We start from the raw sequence: 24,164 nt of genomic DNA, 5'->3' as shown, positions 1-24,164 counted from the left end.
AGAAGGCCCGCGATGGGTATGAGACAATGGACGTCGACTTCGTGCCGGTATCCGAGTCCCCCATGGTGCAGGCGGACCAGCGGTTCAACCTGACGATACTAAAGGAGGACCGGGAGGCAGAGGCTCAGCTCGATGCGGAGCGCGCGCATGCCGCTGCCATCGAGGCTCTCCTGCAGGCAGAACCAGATGTTGTGGATGTGAACCGGGTGGTGGAGGCTCAACTTGAGGCGGGCGGATGCCGCTGCCATCGAGGCCCTCCTGCATGCGGAACCGGACGTCCTAGACTTGAACCGAGCGGCAGAGGCTCAACTTGACGCGGAGCGCGCGGATGCCGCTCTCATCGAGGCCCAGCTGCATGCGGAACCAGACGTCTTGGAGTTTAACCGGGTGGCGGAGGCTCGACTCGATGAGGAGCGCACGGATGCCGCTGCCATCGAGGCCCTCCTGCAGGCGGAACCGGACGTCCTCGACTTGAACCGGGCGGTGCTCTCGTCCGTGCAGAGCGCCCGCACACTCCGTGTGAACGAGTAGCTGGAGCCCGAGGACAACCATAGTGTGGAGACACACGTCGGCAACTATGGATGGTTCTCGGCGGCAGCCAAAGACGACGAGGCTGCTCGTTCCGCGAGCAGTGATAGTTTTTCTTTATGTTGTTGTTTTTATGGAACTTTTTTTGTGTAAAAACATATACTGTTATGCAAGTCGCCTGACTTGGGTCAGCCCACCATTTCAGGTGGTTGGATGAATATCCTACGTCTCCTAACCCTTCTTCCTCACCTCTTCTTCTTCCCCCAACAGACCACCGCACGGGCCGTATGGATACTCCCCAACATGCGGTTGGATAAACATACTCTATGAACGAAAATTATGTGTCAGCGGTAGGATGGCTGAGTTTGGCTTGTTCACATGCGACAACACGTGTCAGTGAGGGTGTGTTCCCTTGGTTGGGTTTGCGGCGTGCAGGAGCGACTGTGTGAGGGTGCGGTGCGACCGCGGCGTGCTGGAGCGACTGTGTGAGGGTACGGTGCGACCGCGACAGCCGTGTGCAAGTGTACCTCCTTTTCATTTTAAAAACTTTAGGCAAGCTTGCAAAAATGTGTGGCGAAGTATGGAAATGCAAGGCCTAGACCCAAACAGGATAAGTACGTACAAGGAGTACTAGTGTTAAAAAAGAAAGGCTGGGTTTTCCTTCGCGGGATTAATCGATACAAATCGTTGTTTCACGTGTCAATTAATGTGTATTGTTTTCTCCAAAGCCCAAAGAGCTAACCATCTCACTCCTCATCGCTTGATTAATGCAGCGCCATGCAAACCAACCTTCTCACTTCCGCATGCATGCAGGGGATATTAATGTCCTTGGTTGCTAGTATATTCCCTTCGTTCTTTTTTAGTTTGCGTATAACTCGGCGCACGCATACCAAGCAGACCACCCCGTGCATTATTTTCGAAAATTTTACCCCTGCATGCAAGGACCTAGAGAAATGTATGGCTATTAATACACATGGAATCATTGGCTCCTTTTCCTTGATTCCTGCTTGAGTCTTCTCGGATTCTCCGCAAGCGCGCTTCCCCTGCCTCTTATATGCATGCTGCATGCATGCGCTTGGTCTGTCATCACTCCCGGGCTGCATGCACAGCTATAAAGCAAGGGTAAAAAACCCATCAATTTTGCCTCGATTAGGCTTAGTGGCCTTTTGCAAATTGTAAATTTGATATACTAGCCTTGTGTACAAAAAAATGGAGGTAGTAACTATTATATTTGACTTCCTTCCCCATTGCGGTGACGTCGACGATATCTTGAACATTGTGGTTTGGCGAAGTGCGGTCGACGGAGAACACCATAGAGGGAGACCACGGTAAGTCATTCGCAAGTGCCGCCTGCAAGCCGAGACAACCGCCTTATTTGCATCCAGGAAGTCTGTTGAACCAAAGTACGTGTAAATGTACTAGTACTACTAGTACACAAGAGCGTCGTCCGTCCAGCTTAGTGCGGTGAGATGGTTTCTTGAATAAGATGATGGAGAAGCGGAGTCAGCGAAGAGTGAAATGATGGTTGCTTCATTCTTGCTTTGTGATTTGATACCTCACTGCTTTGTGATTTGTGATAGAAGGGACAGGGGAGTAGAGTCTGTGCTCTATACTATACATGCGTCCAATCACGGGAGAAAGAGGAGAGACGTTGCATTTTTCTATTCCTTCAATCAATCAATCAATCAATCAATCAATCAGGGAGCTTCGGTTCCATCCTTTTGGCTTTGGCAACACCGTCCACAATGGTTCCCACGATGCCAAAAACTATTTTCACATTTGGCTACGCATTGTGGATGCCCTTAACCGTACCACTTGGTTTTGCTCCTGTGTTCTATCTATACAAATCTCAATTATATTGATCTAAAAAATTATAGAATCAAGATTAGTAAAAAGGAGGTGATTTTGCCGCGCGGATGGCGGGGGAGGTTTCTTATTTTTAGAGGACGTTGTCCTAGCGGTTTGCTAACATGCGGTCCCACGTGTCAGTGCTTTACCAAGCCGACCCGCGTCCCACATGAGGCAGAACAACAGCAGAAGCAACACGTGGTTAACTTGAAGAAGATGAGGGAGAAGCGGATTCAGCAACGAGTGAAATGATGGTTTCTTCATCCCTCCAACTTCTTTTTTAGCATTATTACTTCGTCCCTCCAACTTAACTACGGGAAAGGTGCATCTTTGTGATTTGACGCCTCATTGCTCATTACTACGCCGGCGCCATGACTGGGTGCTTCACCTCGGCTGCTCTGCACTGTATTCCGGTATGGCACGTGGACCCAATAGCTTGATGTCCCACATGTTGGTGAAAGGGACTAGAAGATTTATGAAAGTGAGCGCTCCACTCTTACGACGGAGGAGTACACGACACGACGACCCAGTGAACTGTCACTTGTATTGTATAGTACTATAGTTTTGATGTTTCGCACGATCCATGGATACAAACCCGATTAAACAGGAAAGGGCGGGATTTTTCCTGCGCGGTATATGATATTGGCCATACATTCCAAAGGCAATTTTAATGTATTGTAACTGAATAATTAAGTAACAATATGATATCTAGTAAAATTAAAAACACATATGATTTATTGTGTTAGAGTGTAGCAGTAGTGTTGTATTGCATAGTTGTTAGATGTAACATGCGAGAACGTGTAGAGATGTAGTTTTGGAGGACCTACAGAGAGAAAAGCGTAATACATTCACCGAACTTCAGAATAAGCTGATTACGGTCACTATATACATTTTGCGGTGATTATACGGTCACTTGCTCACGGTTCAACATCAGATTGCACTCTGTTGACCGGGAAAATAGTCTGCGTGGCACCATGTTGACTAGTTAAATTGACCATGTTCCTTGTGGGTCCCACCTATCAGTTCACATAGGGAAAAGGTCAGATAAACACAAAATTACGCAGGCGCGACAAGACTCCAACCCGTGCACGGGAATCACCTGGTTGTGTATGTGTCTGTCAGGGCCTGATGTGTGCACATGCACGTGTAGGTTGAGCACTTGAGCGTGAGAGTGTGTGTTGGTCGTGTGGTGTACTAGTGTGTGCATGCATGCGTGCGTGTGTGTGTGTGTGAGTGTTGCGTGCGTGTGTGGTTGCGTGCGTGGGTGCATGTGTTCGTGTGAGTGTTGCGTGCATGCAGTTCGGGTGCATGTGTGCGTGTGTGTGTGTGTATAATCACCACACCAGCTCCTGTGTGTTAAAATAGATGGCTCAACATACCAATACAAAGCCACCTTGTTCGCTATGCCCGCAGTCATGACTTCGAACCACCGTCCAATATTTTTTTGTCGTTTGTTTTCATTCTTACTAGCAAGATGCCCGTGCGTTGCACGTAACATCAAGATGCATTTGTATGACTAGTTTATCTTGTGAGAGAAAAGGATGAATGAGGGGAGGCCTTATTTGCAAATATGGAGAGGTGTGTGGGTACCTTTTTGCAAAATTGCCATAGTTTCTTTCCTATCCGTCAGATATAAACCAGATGACATATATGGCAGGATGGCAGGCACACCATCATCACCAACTCTGCTTTTTATAAGAGTGTATTTTATAAGAGTGTAGATTTAGAGCAGATACAAGCCGACAGGTGGGCCCGATGGTAGTGAGATAATGTGATGCAACACTAGAGGTGCCACGTGGAGCGTTTAACTGGTCAACTAGTCGTGTCTAGAGCAAATACAGAGTTGTACGGTGAGCCCATGACTGTATAATAACCACAAAATGTAAATGGTGACCGTAATGAATGGATTCTGAAGTCCAATGTATGTATCGTGCTTTCGCTTGAAATACATTGATTGTCACTATATATATCGCGAGAGAAAGATGTAACATGCGTTAATGTGTTGGGGGCTTGCTTTTAGAGGACCTGGAGATAGTTTGTGTGCGTATGTGAAAGTGGCGTAGAGGGGGAGTATGCGATGGAGAGTGAGATGTTCTTCGTTTCTCTTTATTATGACTAACTTTATATATAGTATAAAAATATACAAATTCGTAGTGCGGAATAAGTATCATTGTGGGCACCATGCAATGCAAATTAGCGTTCATACTCCTCCATATAACTTTGTAATGTTGTATATATGTAGAAATTCTAAAATAATTTTTTGTCCAAACTTTATTCAAAAGGAATGTTGCATGCGAAATAAATGTGAAGAGAGGGCTTTTTAGATCAATGGGGTACGTGATGTAACATGTGTGAATGTGTAGTTGATGCATTTGGGAGGGCCTAGAGAGGTATATGTGTGTGTATTACGTATTCAAGAGAGGCATGGATAGAGGGGCCGGGGGGGCGTGGGAGAGATAGCACGAGAAATGAGAGTGGTCTAGAGAGAGAGAGATGAATATGATATCACGGCGAGAGATTCCCTTGAGTGTGTATATGCAAGGGGGAGTGGACAGAGGCACCAGGAGAATATTTTTGTGTGTGTGGTGTCTGTGTTGGTATGTGTGGGTGTGAGAAGATAACGAGACGTGGGGGCAGAGGGTGTGTCACCGCGTGAGGTCCAGTGGGTCGAGGTGAGGCCCTTCATTCGGTTCCGTCCTGCGCCACATTGGTCGGCCCGTGACGCATTTAGGGAGACCCATGGATGACTAGTCGTACAAGACAAAGATAGCATAATCGTGAAGGACTCTGTGTCCACTGACAAAGCCGGCTAGGATTTGTAACCCTAGGTTCTCGGACTAAGGTAACCCCTTTATCTCTGATATTACTATTCATCCAACCTAACTTTAAGGGGCATCCTATAGATTGCTTTGCTAGAATCATACTCGTCGATTAGGAAGAGAGTTGTGAGACAATGCATGAGAGACAGGCCTAAAGATAATGTGCATACAAGAGACACGTAGGCGGGTCTATGTATATAGGTAGGGTCGATGGGGATTGTGCGTGTGTATGCTTGCGAGAGGAAGAGTGCTTGTGATAAAGGTTAGTGAAAATAGTCGTAAATGGTTACGAGAGGGAGGGAGGGTTATATCGAGAGCATGTGTGCGAGAAAGACACCTCAGGAGAGAGTGTGTGAGCATGTGTGAGAGACCACCGATGGAGAGTGAAACTACACGTAACAGACTGTTGTACACATTGATTAAAGATATAAATTGTATCCAAATATTAGGATGGGATCATGATATTTGCAGTTCGCGTAAGGAATGGTCATTGATCCATCAGACATCTAGATTCTGTTGAATTTGAGCATGTCTATCTTATTATTTGACACAATTGATTCACATAGTTAGTATTTTGAACTCTAGAGAATGCATCGCTTTAGCAATCAAATATAAACATGAGTATAGTTCATGTTGTGTGTGTAAAGCACATTATACATACGAAAGTTACACAATGAACATTATAAATAGCTACCTATGAACTAGCATACATTTGAATTCAACTTAAGGTGGTTTAAAAAAAATCAAATTCAACATGAAGTCCATTCAATTATTTGAATTTGATATCATGGCATTTGTAAATCATACATAAATTATGGGGGCACCAATCTTTGCTCTGATTTTGTACATAATAGCATGTGTAGTCGTGTACAAAATAGATTCAAGTTTAGCTCCTCCATTCCAAAATAATTGTAGTTATATGATTTTTAAGTGTCAAAATTTCAAAAAGAAGCGGATAATTTTTTTTGACTGGGAACTGTAGGGGAAAACCCCCACAGCATATCAAAACTTTATTAAAAGGGAGAGCAAGTACAAGTACAAAGGGGGATTACAAGAGGTAATCAAGCTATTCTAGGTAAGTGAGAAGTTAAAATTACAAGTCTCAAGGTGGAAGAAATAAGATCTATCTAAGGATCATCCTTATAAGCAGGCTTGACCCTATATTGCATTAAAGCAATATCATGGATGAATGCTCTTCTCCATTTATTGAATCCAGCTCTCTCATGCCTGAAGACCTTAGCATTCCTAAGAATCTAGATATTCCAGCATGCTATAAAGACCACTTCGGTGAAAAAGGGTTTCCTGAAGCTCCTGCTAGCATTGATAACCAACTCAGCCATAGAGTCACCAGATGACCAATCAATTTGCAAGTAGTTCCAAACTCTGACACTAAAATTGCAATTAAAGAACAGATGATCTCTCGTTTACCTAGTCTGCAAAGGGCAAAGAACACAATTTACTCCATCCTCCAAATGCCAATGCCTCCTTTCCACCATGTCCTTAGTATTCAACCTATCCGTAATAAGCATCCAAGCAAAAACTTTTATTTTCATTGTACATGAGGACTTCCAGATCCAAGCTGTCAAAGGGTTGAAGGACTGAGACACAAAAGTGTGGGAGTAAAACAACTTTGGTGAATAACCCTTGGCAGTGCCACTCCAAAACCAAATATCCTTGGACCCAGTTACTCTATTATGGCGCTCCAACAATGATTGAAGAGTGACCAGGTCATCAAAAGCCTGACTGGACAAAGGAAGGTGGAAGTGCTGGAACATGTCCTGAGAGTCCAAAAACTCTTTAACAGTGATCCAGGGGTCCCTAACATAAGAAAAGAGTTGAGGGAATCTGAATTGGAGACTAGAGACCTGATCATGAAGCTGCCATTTGTCTGACCACATGAGGGCAGTGTCTCCTTCATTTATCTGGACCCAAGCACACTCCCTAAAGTTTTGCATTACCTTGCATATATCCTTCCACCAGAAAGAGCCACAATCAGAAGTTCCTTGAGGTACTCTGCCATGATAGTAGGAGTCCCAAATTAATGACACCCATGGGAGATCCTTTTTATTAAGGAAGTTATTTGCATGTTTGAGCAGAAGAGCCACATTCTGTACACCCAGATTAAGAATACCAAGGCCTCCCTTGCTTTTTGGTCTGCAAATAAGGTCCCAAGCGGCAAGAGAAGGGGCAGGCTCACCCCTATTCTTCCTCCAGAGGCATTGTCTCTGAATTCTCTCCAATTGCTTTAAAATTTCAGTAGGAATAACCAAACTGCAAAGGAAGAAGATGGGCATAGAAGACAAGGCAGAGTTCAGAAACTACAATCTTTCCCCTGATTTAAAAATGAGGAGCTAGCTATCATTCTCCTCTTCATGCAGTCCACCAGAGGCATGAAATCCACCATTTTGGGCCTAGTAGTACCTACTGGCAACCCAAGGTAAGTAAATGGCATTTTCCCAATCTGGCATCCAAAAGCAGCAGCTAATTCTGTCATGACAGCAGTGTCCACATTGATGGGAATAATAAAAGATTTATGATAATTCACATCAAGGCCAGTAGACATAGAGAAAACCTTGAGCATGTCTTTCAGAAGAAGCGGATAATTTAATGAGGTTTTCAAACATACATGGTCAAATTTAACATTGTCTATTTAGGTCAATCCTCAAAGTTCAAGAGTACTCTAAACGTGAATGCTTGTGTTTCAAAATTTCGAATGAAGCACCAAAAGAGCCTCTACTCGCCCAAAACCGCGTGAGACCAATGTTTGGTAGTACAAGGAAATTACTTTTCTAATAACTCTGACCCGTGAAACCTACCGGCCCGACGTCCAAAGGTCTAAATCGGGGTAGGTTTGTAGCTTCATCTAGACGTCACGCAACCGCCTCCGAAAAACATTCATACACAATGGCCGCCTAAGCACACATGCGCACGACCGAAATCGCTCCCATTCATACACAACCCCCAACCGGCAGTAGGTCCGAAATTTAAGAGGGGGGCAAAGTTTGTACTTTCCCCAAATTTCAAATAAGCGCGGCCCATCTTCTGTTCAAAAAAGCCAAAAACAAGCGCGTCCTGGACTGAAACATGGTTCTCCCCCCTCTCCCCCGCCCACCCGTTCGATTCCCCATTCGTACTCGATGGTCGCAAAAACTACCTCTCCACCAGCCGCGAAACCCCAGTGTCCTTCGTCCGCCACCCCATCCCACCCATCAACCGCCGCCATCCTCCATCACGCGGGAGCCGATACCCCGACGTCGTCGTCCACCGCAACCTCAACCACAACGCCATCCACGGCTAGTAGTTGAAGCCAAGGCCGAGCCGTCCGTACCCGAGCCAGTTCAACCACGCCATGCTGTGCCTCACCGCTGCCGCTCCAACTTCGCCACCCTCCACCGCACCGGAGGTGTTCCTATTACACCGTCCTTCGCCACCTCGGATTTGCTTCCCCTCCGCCGATATACGGCCACGACAACACAGTCAACAATTTGGCCATGGGTTTGTCCAAGGGTCCATGGTTCTCCAAAACATCGGTTCCCCCAGGAGAAAAAAGAAGATCGCCGCGACATATGGAGGAGACCACACTGGCAACCGATAAGGGTACTCCTCTTCCCTTATTCGTGCAAATCTTACGTGTCTGCTTGCACGGTATTCATCCCACAGAAGACACTAGTTGACCGCTTCTTCTTGATACTAGATGTTCCTAGTAACTCGTGATGCACAAGGTTTCTCCTCATATACTATTTCACCTTAGCTAGAGGTCCGTCGCCCCCCTGAATTTCAATTCATGGTCAGCTGATTCCCAATTAACGGAAGCACTCCCCGGCGTAACAAGCGCTAGTCCCCCTATTACACCGGGGATGCAGCGCCTCGGTGTTTATCTTAGGGGCTTGTGGGGCCTAGAGCTACTGGCGCCGATCTGGAGGTCGGTCGAGATTACATGGATGGCCTGGGGGCGCTGCCAAGCACGGCGGTGGTGTGAGGTCGAGGGGAGGGCGGGGCGACAGAGGTAGGGGTTTGGGCCGGTGGTCGCTGGCGGTTGGAGAAAGATCGTCAACAGTGACTAGCGGGAGGTAGATGAAGTCCATCTGCCCATTCCTTATAGATCAGATGGTTCATTAAAAAAATCGACTGACCTATTTATTTTCAGTCGACTGTTATCTTGATATGACCACATGTGGTGGTGTGCTGGAGGAATACCTGCATTTCCTGTGCTCATATATTACAAAATCATACGGAGTAGAATCTAATTTTGTTTGCCATGCAATGTTGTAGAGCTATCATATGTCTCATGTCATTTATTTTTCAGCTACCTGCTATCTGCTACTTTTACAGTGCACTAGTTCTGCACACACTTCACCCATACTCTTACTATTGTGTTTTTATGCAAGGGTATTTCAGAGTCTGCCTCGAGAGAAGCAGAAAATAAAAGAGAGAAGTTGCTCCAGCTTTCTATGCGGGTAAGCACGGCACATTACAGCGCTATAAAGGATGCAGTGTCAGTAGATGGAGACGATAAACGTAGCTCTAGAGTTGATGACCTCGCTCGCAATGAACCACCACCCCAGATGCTTGCTTTAACTTCGCGGTGTCATATGTGGTTGCATGTTCCATATGGTGTCTAGCTTGTATTCGAAAGGCCGAAGTCGGTCTTTATTAAGACTAGTAGAACGCTCTTGCGTTGCTATGGGCTACAATCCATATAAATAAATCACACAAATGGTCATATCAAAGGTTAAATCTAATTTCTCCCTCATACGTCCGAACATGTTAGGACATTAAGCAAGCTCCCCAAAATTTAACCGTATGGATACTCCGGACGCCTCCAAATCCAACCCATATGTTATCCCAACATGCGGTCCCAACAAGAAAACCCTACCCCACGATGCACACTTCCTCTCCTGCCTTACCACTCAGTTTCCCATCTTAGTAGGACATTTCTCGCTGGGGCCTTCTCCTTTAAAACCGGATAACGCTCACCTCATCTTCACCATGGCGTCCTCTCTCTTTCACACGATACTTATGGACTGCTTGCTCACCTGGAACACATCCTCGTCATAGAATGGCACGGTCTACAGCACATGAAAGAACCGCCCACAGGCGGTCGGCGGCTGTCTCGTCACACCTGGTCACTGTCTGCACCGCACTCGTGTCCCCCGCTCGCAGGAGAGCCGTTAACTGTGGCCATCTGCCACCACGCAGGAGGAGAGGAAGGCAGGGGCCTCTCCCGCTGGAGGAGAGGAAGGCAGACGGCGCAGAAGATGGTGTCGTCCTGGCACCCGTATCCCTGGACAGAGAAGAGAGCGACATGAGAAATTGAGAACAAACACGAATAACCCAATAACCAACTGTCTGTTTTTTATCCAACAAAAAATGACCTTAAGTTAGCCTTATTTCATAAAACACATTCAGAAAGGCTCACCATGTATCCACTGCTGGCAGTGTCTATAAAAGAGCTCTTTTTCCTTGCATCAGTGAGTTAATTTTTTGATCTCTACCAACTGGAAGCACATGTAACTATATTTTTTTTGTACAAACACATGTAACTATATTTAAAAACATGAACATCTGCTATCTTCATCAATAAATAAATAGTAAAAAAGCAGAGGACCAAACCCAAATAATTCGTCATGAATGTTACTGATCAGTTTTGTTAATGTGTAAGTACATCAAACATGTTAATATGTAAGTACATCAAACATGTTCGAACAAGCAGGAGGTGATGCTTTATGACATGTGTGCTTGGAACACAACAATCGGATGAATTGGAAGAAAAAAGATGAAGTGAGTTTAGAGATCGATATGGCGATAGAAAAGTAGATGGCTGAGAAGAACAGAGGAAATGAGAGGAGTAATTAGAAAGGGAGAAAAAGGTCAGCAAAAGATCGCCTGGTCATTCATGTTAGTTTCCTCTCCAAACTTAATGCATCCGCCAAACCTTGAACAAGAGAAGGACGGGGCGCGTGCCTGCAACCCATCATCTCCTCGGCTCATGATTAAAAGAAATATTTCAGATATTAAAGTACCAAAAAATATGAGCAGTGTCACGATCAATCCAGTAAATACTATAGGGCTTCACTAATTTCAGAATATTGGCCCTGAGATAACATATTTTGACTTTCCTTTGCCCATATTAACATATCGTTGCTGACATATAATATACTTTTCATCAAAGATAATGCAAGAGGAATTTAATAAACAGCATAATCATGATCTTTAATTTTTTGTTAATTATTTGAAGTAAAAACAGGATGCTATTCACCTGAATATGTAAAAACATCAAAGTAAATATATCTATTTTTTGCCCAATTAATTTGAATATCGACATACAAATCCAGCATGTTTATGGAACCTTGTAATGGGAGTGGTTTGCCAAGGCTCGAATCCATAAAGAATGAAGCTTTGAGATATTGGTTTCAGGATGATACTGAATAGTATTGTATTTGGGTACAAACTGTTTGCTTGAAGGAAAAATTGAACACCATTAATTGACCCTCTTATCATTTCACTAATTACCTACATATTCAAAAGAAGAAAACTTCAGTACACACACATAGGCAGTATAGCAAGTAACACACCACTGATATGGAATGCCGCTGAAGAGTAATTCATGTAGCTTAGAGAATCATGCTATTTTTTCCTGATTAAAGAGACCAACTGTGTTCACCAATTTAGCAAACATACACCTAAAAAATTGACTTGCTAATTCCAGAAATGTTGATGCAACAACAATGCATCAAGTTGTGGAGTATAAATTATTTTTTTGTCTTTACAAAAATGGTATGACAAGCTCACGCAATCTAGAATGAGTGTTTTTAGCATGGAGGATTATATTGATGTACGTGATTAAGAAAGCAAGCAAATAATTAGTTATATGTACAATAGTCGCTAGTGTACCTTTAGAAATGAAAAATCCTGACAAACATTGACTAACCTCTGGATTGTTGCTTCTTGTAAGAATGCATCAGGAACCTTCAACATGTCCTGGATTAGGAAAACATGAACCCTCCAGCGTTTCTCGGTAAAATGAAATGAAAAGGTCTTATGTAGATGCTACAACAAAATGCTATCAAATGATCTCCACTCAGAACTACTTGAAGTATTTTCATCTCCATTTTTTTAAGATTCTTATGAATGTTGAGATCAATCTGCATACTGAAGGGCCAAATGATAACAAAAGCTAGTAAAACAATCTCATAAATATTTGTGAACTTGAGATACCCTGCACGTAGCTAGCAACGTGTATATGCATACTGAAGTAATCTTATGCTTCCTAGGGATGGACCAAGTAACAAAAGCTAGCAACGTATGTGAGTCACTGGCGCGTGGATGAACAGAAGCAACAACTTGTACACCCGTCTGTGCAGCCTGTGCAAAGGAACGTCAGCTTCGACGGCTTGTACGTCCGGGCTGCAGATAACAGAGGACCGATGATAGCTGCGTCCCCAGCAACAGGAGGAAGGGTGTGGTGCTGGTATGTATGTCCAGGGCCATCCGGATGAAAGGCGGTGGCAAACTGAGACATGATGTTGCTGGAAGAGGGAAAGCCTGCAGTAGATGGACGTGCATGGATAGGAGGCCGTTCTCTCCAATTCACCACTACCACAAGCACGACGCCACGGCCATGAGCGGCACCGCCCCTACCTCTCCTCCGGTTACAACATACAAGGATAGCAACACGGTGATCTGTCAGTATGGAGGAAACAGCCAGCGGTGGTGTTGGTGCTTGTACGACCAGCACGCGGCAGCGAACGTCTCGGAGCCCTCGCCCCAGAGCGTCCCCGACTCCCGCAGCACCGTCCCCTGGTGCTCCTCCTCCACCTTCCTATCCTTTCCCAGAGACATGGAACGGGCCAGGCCCTGCAGCATCGACGAGATCTGCCGCATTCTCGCAAGCCAACATCAGGAGCCCGCTCGATCGGCTGATTCTACAGAGAAGCTTCTTCCTCCCATCTTCCATGGCTGGCAGAAGGGACGCGATGAGAGGAACGGGAGGCAACGCCTCATCCAGATCCAGATCGGGCAGGGGTGAGTGTAGGGGAGGGGGCGAGGCAGGCGGAGGGAGGGGCAACAGCGGAGCAGGGCGGCGGGGGGCTCCGGCGGGCGGCGAACCCTAGAGCAGGGGCGAGGCAGGCGGAGGGAGGGGCAACAGCGGAGCAGGGTGGCGGGGTACGGCGGCGGGCAGCGAACCATAGGAGAGGCGAGACCGAGGGAGAGGGAGGAGTTGGATCGAGCGACGATGCGGAGGGGGAAAACCAACAGGAGCACCGGACGAAAAAAAATCTACCAAGATTAACATATGAAAAAAACCGGACGAAAGTGGTGGGACGAAAATTAACCGCGGAGACTACCAACTGCTCCATTAGGAGTAGAGATAAGGAAAGATATTTTTTACATGAACCACCATCCCATGAGCACCAGAAGACAAATAGCTAGTCAGGGCATTGGCTGAGTCAGTGACAAGCCCAGCAAAGACAGGCATCACCTGGAAGCCAACTAAAAAGCCGCGATGGTGACGAAGCAGCCCGCCTCCCACCAGGCTCTCAGGTCCTAGATGATCATGCTCACCACTCCAGCCGTATGTCTAACTTGTATTGCTTCCAATTTGGTTAAATTGCATCTGCTTAGCTTACACATTATACCTTTGAATATGACATGCCTTTCTGTTTTTGGTACATACTAGTACATCTGTGTATTGACCATGTTCTTACATCGAACTAATGTTCTTGTGTATCCCTCATCAATCACTTATGATGAGGTAGTCAGGCAAGTGGACAACTCCTCATTTAAAGAATGCAACGTCAGCCTCCCGACATGATTCTCAAGAAACAGCAAGGCTAGATGAAGATAGTGAACGTAGCTCTGTAGTTGATTACCGCATTTCCCCTACACTAGCATCGCAGGAGCTTGCTATAACTTGGCAGCGTGATATGTGGTTGCATGTTGCATATGGTGTCTAGATTGTAATTCTTGAAATCTGGTTAAACTTCATGTGCTATTCTACTTAGCTTATACATTATACCTATTAACGTGACATGCCTTCCTATATTTAGTACATAGTACATCTGTCTATTAAGCATGTCCTTACATAAAACTATTGTTTTTTCTGTATCCTGCATCAATCAATATGACGAGACACCTTTAGTATATGCAGTGCGATATTAGTTGCATCTTTCATATGATTTATAGCATGCGCTGCTTCTAATTTGTTGAAATTCCATTTATGATGGGACGCTTTTAACTTGGCAGAGTCATATTGGTTGCATCTTTCATGTGGTGTCTAGCTTGCATTGCTTCTTATTTGTTGGAATGGTTTCTGCTTAGTTTACACAAACAGTTGTGAACATGCCATGCCGTCCTGTTTTTCGTACATATTCCATCCTGGTACCATGTGTTTGCCTTACATCAAAGTAGTGATTGTTAGTATCATGCATGAATGAGTTCCGATGAGAGAATTTTGTTGCTTTTTCTTGTCGGTTTTACTTGAAAATTCAAAATCAATAAAGCGGAAAGAAGTTAGCAAGGCAGCAGATGAAGGTGCTCCTTCCAAACGGAGGGCCTCTACAGTTTCTACTCCTCCATCCCCCAAGATGATTTCCAAGACAACACATGCATAGACACTCAACGTAGTTGTGTTTATGATGAGCACGTCTCCCCTAGTGCACCATCACCGGTGCTCCCTCTAACTTGACACTATTATATGTGGTTGCATGTTATGTGTGATGTCTAGCTTGTATTGCTTCTAATTTTGTTAAATTTCATTTGCTTACTTTACACATTATACTTGAATAAGACACGTGTTCCTATTTCTAGAACATACAATAGCTATCTACCACACCATGTTCTTACATCAAATTACTACTGTTGTGTAACCTGCAACAATCACTTATCATAAGACATGTTTGACTTCTGAGTGTGATATAGGTTACATCTCGCATTCTTTTCTATCTTGTACTACTAATTTGTTGAAATGGCACTTATGACGAGACAATTTTAACTTGGTAGAGTGATATTCATTGCATCTTTCATATGGTGTCTAGCTTTCATTGCTTCTAATTTGTTGAAATGCCTTCTCCTTAGTTTACGCATCATAAGCTGTGAATATGTAATGGCACTAATGACGAGAGACCTCTAACTTGGTAGTGTGATGTTGTTTGCATCTTGCATGTGATTTATTTCTTGTACTGCTTCACATTTGTTTAAACGCCATTTATGATGAGACACTGTTAACTTGGCAGAGCAATATTTGTAGCATCTTTCATATGGTGTCTACCTTCCATTGCATTGCTTCTAGTTTAGTGAAATGTCTTCTGCTTAGTTTACACATCATAGTTCTGGTTATCTCTTCTGTCTTATTGTTCGTACATATTACATCCTCCTATCATGTGGTTGTCTAACATCAAAGTTCAGTTCGTCTGTATCACGCATCAATTTGTTCTGAAGAACTAAATTGTTATTCGTTTTTCTTGTCGGCTTGACTTAACATGGCACAGAGAAAGAGGAAGAAACATAGAATGGCAGGGAACGGGAACTGGAAGAATCCTGCAGATTCTGCTGGTACTTATGGTGCAATAGAAGGTCAAACTCCAGCGAAAAATTCTACAAACAGGGTATCCCATGCTACACGAGCTGCAGAAAAAGCCAAACAGAAACAAATAGCTGCCACCAAACAAGCAAAGACAGCTCTAGTTCTTGCAACACCTTCCACTGTACTACCAGCTGCACGGTTTACTCGTGCGTCAACTGAGCTAGCAGCACGTTCCCAAGCTCCCTTGCCAGCTGACACTACTTCCCAAGCACTCTTGACACAAGACGAGTTGGCAAGATCAGATGAACCTTGTGAGCTTCAACAGCAAGAAGGCAGTTGATGAGTGAAGTTACAGTTGCATGCTTCTTTATATGCAGTCTCATAGTTTGATGTACACTAACACTTCCTATGTTTGTTGTTGGACTAGAACCTAGGCGCAAGAGGAAACAAACATCAAGGATAATGCTCGATAGGTTAACTAAATATAGAGGAGGAAGAATGGAGATCTGTTTTGAGGCAGGTTTAAAAAGGCCACGTGATGCTACAGAGTCAGGCAAGTTAGTATGAGAGGCAGCGGTTGCCGTTAGGTGTCATGTATGTATCTTCCCAACATGGATTCAGTACATGAATGATAAAGACGAAACCCAGTTCAACACCTTCCTCGACCATTTATCTGTAAGTATGGTTATGTATGGAAACCAGTAATATCGTCTTGCTCTATCCCATACTTTCTAGGTTGCTGATAATGAGACTCCCATAATTTTCAAAAGATGTGGTTCAAGTTGGATAGTGAAGATGATGCAACCAGAAAAGCTTGCACCCATGTTTTCAAGTCTGCTCTGCGACAGTATCGGTATAACTTGAGGAAAACTCACTTTGAAGGCAAGGCTAACAGTGAACTTTCCCAAACATCTCCAGTGGAAAATATATCGGATGAAGACTGGAGGGGCCTCGTTAAACACTGGTCTGATCCGAAGTATCGGGTACATTATATATATGTGATCAGATCACATGTTGAAGTCCTATTTACGCATGTGACACACAAATCTATCTTCTTGCAGGTGAACTATTCAAAGAACAAGGCCAACCGTACGAAAGTGAAATTCCAATAGATGACAGGATCTCGTAGCTATATTGCACACTGCGAGGCTCTTGTAATTAGCTATTATCAGATCTATATTGACTTGTTCCAAATGCATAGGAAAGCCCGCGAGGACCAAAAAGTACCTGAACCAAATGCTGTGGAAATCTTCAAGGGCTATCACACCAGCAAGAAGAAGGGCATGACTACACCAGTCAAAGCCGCTGTTGTAAGTCCTTAATCCTCATGCCTTTTAACTAGTAGTTACTCTGACTTGTGCCTTGAACTACATGGTTTGGAGCCAATGTGTATTACTCTTTTCAATTTTATACACGATTGTCTTAGCGTATCATTGCACCTTACAAGGTTTAAAAGAGAGGACACTACAAAAAAAAGACACATCCATGACATTTTGGGCCAAATGAATTTTTTTTCTGTCATACATATGACACTTCTATGACGATAATTGTGACAAAACCCGGTATCATCATAGATGTGGTGGGCTCCTACTTCTATGACAAAAAAATCATGACAAAAAATAGGCTTTTCGTCCTGGGCGGGCTAGAGCCACAGCTGCATGACATTCTTTGGGCCGTCCATGACGGAAAAAACCATGGTAGAAGCGAGGGGGAGGAAAATTTCGGGGAGTTCCAGGTTACGGTGGGAGGTCGGGGGCCGAGCGATGTGCATTTCTCTCATACACGTACGCGCGTGTTTTCGAGGCGTTGGCTCTAACTGAACCCGAGTGATTGCACTGCAGGCTACGCGTTACTAAACCCGAGCGATCGATCAATGGCTGTTAACTGAACCCGATCGAGCGATTCCTTCGCTACTGCTGCTAACTGAAGCCGATCGATGGGATGAACAGTGAGCGTTGCGGGGGGGGGGGGGGGGGGTGGATGAACAGTGAGGGGTGGCGTTGCCTCTGGATGAACATGACCCCATTGTGTGGTGGAGGGCTGGATAAACAGTAGACAGTGGAGGGGTGCCCGTGGAGGGGTGGATGAACAGGACCCCATGGTGTGGAGGGCTGGATGAACAGTAGACGGTGGAGGGGTGGTTGAACAGGACCTCGTGGTGTGGAGGGCTGGATGAACAGTAGATGGTGGAGGGGTGCCCGTGGAGGGGTGGTTGAACAGGACCCCGTGATGTGGAGGGCTGGATGAACAGTAGACGGTGGAGGGGTGGTTGAACAGTAGCCGGTGGAGTAGCGCGCGGTGGAGGCTGGATGAACAGGAGCCCGTGGAGGCTGGATGAACAAGAGCCCGTGGAGGCTGGAGGAGGTCGACGGTGGAGATGAACAGTATCCCGTGGAGTCCCGTTTTGCGGTACGCCACACCCCTCCCGATGAACAGGAACCCCGTTTTGACCGTAGCGCTCCAACACAAGTCTGTTTCCTCTGTTTTGCGGTACGCCACACCCCTCCCGATCAATAGGACCCCCGTTTCGACCGTAGGAGGTCCGTTTCCTCCGTTTTGCGGTACGCCAGACCCCTCCTGATGAACAGGATCCCGTTTCGAACATGGCCGGTCGAACACAAGGCCGTTTCCTCCGTTTTGCGGTACGCCAGGCCTCGTTTCCATCGCCTGTTCCGTCCAAACCCTCCCGATGAACACGACGCATTCCGTTGCCTCCCATGAACACGACACATTCCATTGCCTCCCTATGAATACGACACATTCCGTTGCCTCCCCATGAACACGACGACGACGTTGTTTCTCTGTTCCGACCCAGCCATGTACACGAGCCCTGACCGTACGTATGCGCGAGTAGGCGTTCGAGACCCCGCCCGTATGTACACATACGTGGCTGTATTTTCTTTCTTGCACCCTGGCCGCTGTACATACGTGTAAATGCTACGTGCGCGCCTCTACTACGACACGTGCGCGCCTCTACATCGACCAGTATGTACGTACATGTTCGCGACTAGAATGACAACGCTACGTACGCTTCGACCAGGTGGGCCCCGACTATCAGGCACTTCCTTGCCTGCGAAGATATAGCTGGTCGGTCCCAGCAGTCAGGGGGCGAATCATTTTTTTTGCCCGGACGCACTTCCTTGCGTGCGAAGATGTAGCTGGTGGGTCCCAGTAGTCAGGGGGAAACGTTTTTTCATGAAATACAGTGGCCCGTCCGGTGGGTCCCAGCTGTCAGGTGGAGGAATCATTATTTTCCGCGTAATAAGGAGGCACTTCCTTTCTACGGCCGTGGACCTAGCTGTCAGCCTCTCCACGTATAGTCCACGTCCAATGGAAGTCGTTCCTTCACCACGTTGACCACGCCGCGCCGAGAGCACCAGGGAGGTGGACGATGGCAAGGCCTAGGAAGGGGACGACACGGAGGCAGGGAAGACTCGGCAGTTGTTTCCCACGCGGAGGGGAGTATGACTATACGAGGGTTTACCGGTTCGTCTGCTGTCCCCGGAGAATAACAGTAGGTGTGGGTGAGTAGAGGGATGGCTAGGCCAGCGATGGGAGTATGGCCGGGCGGTGAGGCCTGCGCGGCAGCACAACCGAGCGCGAGGAGGAGGGAGCAGGCAGTCCCGCCAGCGCTTGTTTGAGCGGCTGGAGCAGGAAGAGCAGAGATTGAGGAAGCACGACGACCGTTGGATGGACATCCAACAGTCAGTGCTTGTGCGTCAATTTTTTTAGAAAAGCCTCAAATCTGTGGAAAACAGCATACAACCCATTTGCTATTATTTCTAATAATTTACAGCCCATTTGCTAATTCTTAAGGTTTTTTTGGAGCCCATACTTTTTGTTAGCATTACAGCCCATATTGTGGCAACGGTTAAAAAATTATATAAAATTTTGCATATTTCGGTGTGGTCTGAACTGTTTTTAATCCAAAAATTTCAACTCACATTCAAACTGATTTTAAAAATAAATGTATATCAATATAAAATCCAACAAATTCTCCACGCATAAAAATTAATGTAATTTAAAATCTTGAAATGAAAAAAAAGATATTTGAAACCAATTGCCGGTTTGATGTGTTCTAAAAATGTACAACCCATTTCTCATTACTGATGGGCCATTTTCTCGGCCAGACGAATGAAAGTTCTCCTCGTCTTGAAAGATTTGCAGCCCAACAGGCCTGACAAAGCGACTTACGTGGCAAATCACAAAAATACTGGGCTGTGGCCGTGGACCCAGCTGTCAGCCTCTCCACGTACAGTACTCTTCGGATGGAAGTCGTTCCTTGACCACGTTGACCACGCCGCGCGGAGAGCACCACGGCGGTGGACGACGGCGAGGCCTAGGAAGGGGATGACGCGACAGTGGAAGCCCGCGCGGAGAGGACTACGAGGGTTCACTGGTTCGGCTGTGGTGTGCGGCTGCCATCGCTGCAGGGCCTGGCCAGCGGTGGGAATAGTAGGGGGCGGTGATGCCTCTGCGGCAGCACAGCCGGCCACAGGAGGCAGGAGCACGTGGCACGACCGGCGCTGCTTTGGGCGGCTGGAGCAAGAAGACCAGAGGTTGAAGAAGCACTACGACCGTTGGATGGACATCGTACGGTCATTGGAGCTATAATCGTTCATATTGACTAAGTTGACAAAGCCCTTCGTCCCCGTCAACTTAGTAGGCCCACAAGTCAGCCTCCCAGCAAGGTGGGTCCCAGCTAGCCGGGGGAGTATTCATTTTTTTTGTGTAATAAGGAGGCACTTCCGGTGGGTCCGAGCTGACAGCGGGGGGAACGTTTTTTTCGCAAAATACTGGTGGCCCGTCCGGTGGGTCCCCGCTGTCAGGTGGAGGAATAATTATTTTCCGCGTAATAAGGAGGCACTTCCTTGCGGCTGCCGTGGACCCAGCTGTCAGCCTCTCCACGTACAGTACTCTTCCGATGGAAGTCGGTCGTTGACCATGTTGACCACGCCGCGCCGAGAGCACCAGGGCGGTGGACGACAGCGAGGACTAGGAAGGGGACGACCCAGAGCCGGGCAAGACGCAGCAGTGGATGCCCACACGAAGAGGAGTACGAGGGTTCACTGGTTCGACTGCGGTGTGAGGCTGTTGTCGCCACAGAATAACAGGGGGTGTGGGTGAGTAGATGGATGGCCTGGCCAGCGGTGGGAGTAGTAGGGGGTGGTGAGGCCTCCGCGGCATCACAGCCGGCCACGGGAGGCAGGAGCACGTGGCACGACCGGCGCTGGTTTGGCCGGCTGGAGCAAGAAGACCAGAGGTTGAAGAAGCACTACGGCCGTTGGATGAACATCGTACGGTAACAGGAGCTAGAATCGTTCATATTGACTAAGTTGACAAAGCCCTCTGTCCCCGTCAACTTGGTAGGCCCACAAGTCAGCCTCCCACGATGCTGGGTTCGAGCTGGCAGGGGGAATATTCATTTTTGTGTGCGTAATAAGAAGGCACTTCCTTGCGTGCGAAGATAGCTGGTGGGTCCGACATGTCAGCGGGGGGCACTTTATTTCGCGAAATACAGAGGCCCTTCCGATGGGTCCCAGATGTCAGGTGGAGGAATCATTATTTTGCGCGTAATAAGGAGGCATTTCCTTGTGGGCAGCCGTGGACCCAGCTGTTAGCCTCTCCACGCACAGTCTACTTCCGATGGTGTCGTTCGTTGACCATGTTGACCACGCCGCGCCGAGCGCATCCAAGGTGGTGGACGACGGCGAGGCCCCGGACAGCAACAAGTCGGGGATGGGAAGACGCGGGAGTAGAGTCGCAGACAGAGAGGTGTACGAGGGTTAACTGGTTCTAGTGCGGTGTGGTTCGGCAGTCGGTGGAGAAGAACAGGAGGTGTGGAGGGGTGGAGGGATGGCCTGGCCAACGGTGGAGTAGCGCTTCATAGCGAAGCGTGCTAAGCAGAGCTGCTAGCAGCAGGAGGCGGGAGGTGGTCCCGGTGGCGCTAGAGGAAGAAGACGAGAGATTGAAGATGGATGCCGGTCGTTGGATGTAAATCCAACGACTAACATGTCAGCATCATTTGTTGACTAAATTGACAACAACTTGCATTGGCTTCGACCTATTGGCCCACATTTCAGCCTCAAAAAATGTGGCACGTATTCAACCTATTTTTTCAGAATTTATAGTCTTTTTTTTGTGCGGTAGAATTTACAGTCAATTTGATCTTTTATTTTGAATTACAGCCATTAGCTGGGCTGGGTTAACAAATAATGTAGCGTCCATGAAGCTCGTTTATTTTATTTCCTAAAAACTTACAGGCCATTTGCACTTTCTCGAAATACAAGATTTTGCTGGGCTGATTCTAATTATAATATTGGGTTGGGCCAGCAATGTTATAAATATATTTAAATAATAAGTGATATTATTACATTCGTTCTTAAATCTTACCAAGCTTTTGTACACAATCACTAGGATTTTCGTGCCAAAACAATCCAGGATTTTATTTGTTAAGAAATTATTTTTATAAGTTAATAAGATGTGGGATATTGTTTTCTTACATATGTTAGTATCTGTTAAATATATGATGGCAATAAAAATAATATATAATAACATATAAAATATTTTTTTTAGAAAAACAGGGAGCATCTCCCCGGTTGCATTGCTGAGAACGAAACCACAACATATTCTGATACAACAGCTCAAAGAGCAGTTCGAAAGCAAAGGTAGAAAAGCTACAAACTAGGGGGGTGGATGAACAAGTTCTCTGAATAACACAAATCACCCGAGCGGTGCCAAAGGCAGAGCGGATAGAGCACTCAAATGACACAAGGAGGGTCCAACGAAGCCTTCATGGTCTTCAGCCGAGGGGCCGTGTCAGCCTGCGGCGACCAGTAAGCAAGCGAAGACACCGGGCTGGAAGGCCTAGCATGGTGGATGTCCCTCTTTTTCGGCGCCAGGTGCCCATCATCTTCATCAGAGATCTTGAGACAAGCCCACGGGTCCAGCCTCAGAGCAGGTCGAGCCTTGTTCAGCCACAAGTGATCGCCAACGGTTTCTGGAGGGATCTTGATAGGGTTTCCATGAAGCTCGTCAACTTGTCCTTGTCCGATCCGGAGGAGAGAATCGCCCAGTTCCTCACCATGTTCTTGATCAACCTCAAGACCTACGGAATGGAAATCCAGGAGGTGTTACTGAAAATCATAGCATTTCTCTATTTCTAGAGGCACCAAAGGACAGCTGAGCTAACACTGTTTAAAACTGAGCACTTTTTGGTAGCAATCCAGAATCTGGCGACAGATTCGAAGGATGAGCCAATCTGACTAGAGAAATATACCTCAATGTGGGCCCAGAGATGTTTAGCAACTATACATTCAAAAAATAGGTGAGAACAAGACTCTTGTTCCAAGAAGTAAACACAATTAAGAGGTTTGATGATGTGTGTCTTTCTAAGGTTATCCCTAGTCATCAATTTGTTTTTGGAGAGAAGCCAGAGAAATACATGAATTTTAGGGGGAACTCTCAATTTTCAGACAGCAGGGATAAACACGGGTTGAACCCCTCTAAAGTTGATAACATGATAGAGGGAGCTGGAGGAATACTTCCCCTTATTGTCCAGCTGCCAAATCAGGGCATCCGGCTCAGCAGTAAAGGTAATGCTTTTGGCAATTTCGTCCAACTAGAACCATTGTTCAATGATACTATCACTAAAGTTCCTTCTAAAAGAGAGTTTTAGGCATTGACCATCCCAAACTTCATTGGCACTTTTGTTAAGCTCATTGTGGACAGAGTAAATAGGCCAAAATTGAACTGCTAGGGGGGATGTGCCAAACCAAGTATCTTCCCAGAACCTGGTTCTGCTCCCATCCCCTATGTTCCATCTGTAGCCAAATTTCACAGCATGCATAATAGATTTTAATCCTTTCTAGAATCTAGAGGTCTTAGGGTTGGAGGAAGGGACAAAAATATTAGGTTTATTTCCTAGGTATTTATGGGCAGTAAGAAGCTTCTAGGGTTTCAGGTCTTCCTCATAGAATCTTTTAATCCAAGACCCTAGAAGACGGATGTTACTTTCTTGGAGGTTAGGTATGCCTAGGCCTCCAAAATCTTTTTTCATAGAGACTAGGGCCCAATTAGCAAGGTGTAGCTTCCTATTTCCCTCAAAATCATTCCACAAGCAATGAGACATCTGAGAATTGATGAGGTTCACTACCCATTTAGGGAACTTGAAGAAGGAGAGGAGATACACTGGAATGCTAGCCAAACAAACTTGTATGAGGATCAATCTACCTTTGTAAGAGAGAAGTTTGCCCCTTCACCCAGCAATCCTTTTAATGATTTTATCTAGAAGGGTTGGATATCCTCTCTCCTCAGTTTATCATAGTGGATAGGAATACCTAGGTACTTAATGGGGAAGTTACCTTTATTACAGACTAGAATAGAGAGGAACTCAGCTAACTCCTATTCATCCATGTTGATAGGGATGAGTTCACTTTTAGAGT

The 24,164-nt window shown here is 46.0% G+C and overlaps 1 long non-coding RNA gene across 1 annotated transcript; it reads right to left on the bottom strand.

The window, feature by feature from the left end:
• Nucleotides 1-9,818: 9,818 nt before the first annotated feature.
• Nucleotides 9,819-13,455, bottom strand: LOC125536982 (uncharacterized). The gene is made up of 2 exons (XR_007295395.2): nucleotides 12,127-13,455; nucleotides 9,819-11,708 (listed from the first exon to the last, which is right to left on the bottom strand). It is a non-coding gene; the product is annotated as an uncharacterized LOC125536982 (long non-coding RNA).
• Nucleotides 13,456-24,164: the final 10,709 nt, after the last annotated feature.

Source organism: Triticum urartu, chromosome 2A, assembly GCF_056163025.1.
Source record: "Triticum urartu cultivar PI428250 chromosome 2A, HENAU_Tu73, whole genome shotgun sequence".
Taxonomy (NCBI): Eukaryota; Viridiplantae; Streptophyta; class Magnoliopsida; order Poales; family Poaceae; genus Triticum; species Triticum urartu.
This window is presented reverse-complemented; position numbering and strand designations above follow the sequence as displayed.